The sequence below is a fragment of the Eriocheir sinensis genome, chromosome 30, assembly GCF_024679095.1.
Source record: "Eriocheir sinensis breed Jianghai 21 chromosome 30, ASM2467909v1, whole genome shotgun sequence".
Lineage (NCBI taxonomy): Eukaryota > Metazoa > Arthropoda > Malacostraca > Decapoda > Varunidae > Eriocheir > Eriocheir sinensis.
This window is the reverse complement of record NC_066538.1, coordinates 17,109,862-17,110,349: the sequence shown is the minus strand read 5'-3', so window position 1 is coordinate 17,110,349 and position 488 is coordinate 17,109,862.

Sequence of the window (488 nt, the reverse complement as noted above, 5' to 3'; positions counted from 1 at the left end):
AATCCTCTCTTAAGCCTCTGTTATTAAATCTTTTTGTGCTTTGTCTTTCTTTCTCTTTCTGTTCTCTCTCTCTCTCTCTCTCTCTCTCCATTCATCATTTTTCCTCCTTTCCCTCATTTTCTCTATCTTCTATTTCCCCTTTTTCCACCCCTCTCCTTTATCTGCTCTTCTCTGCTTCTCTGTTTCCCTTTTCTATGCCCCCTTCGTCCCTCTTCCTTCTTCCCCCCTTCCATCCACCCCCTTTCTCTATTTCTTCTCTATCTCTTCTCTACCTCTCTCAATTTGGGTTTTAACACTTCTCTTTCTTCTCTTCTATTCACCTTTTTCTTTACCTCTGTGTCCCACCTCTCCCCCTTTCTCTCCTTATATCCACCCCTTTCTTTATCTCTTCTCTCTATCTCTCATTTTTACCTCTTTTCTACCTCTCAGTATTGGCTTTTACATTTCTTTCTGTTTTCCTGTATGTCCTTTTTTTCTTTACCTCTCTC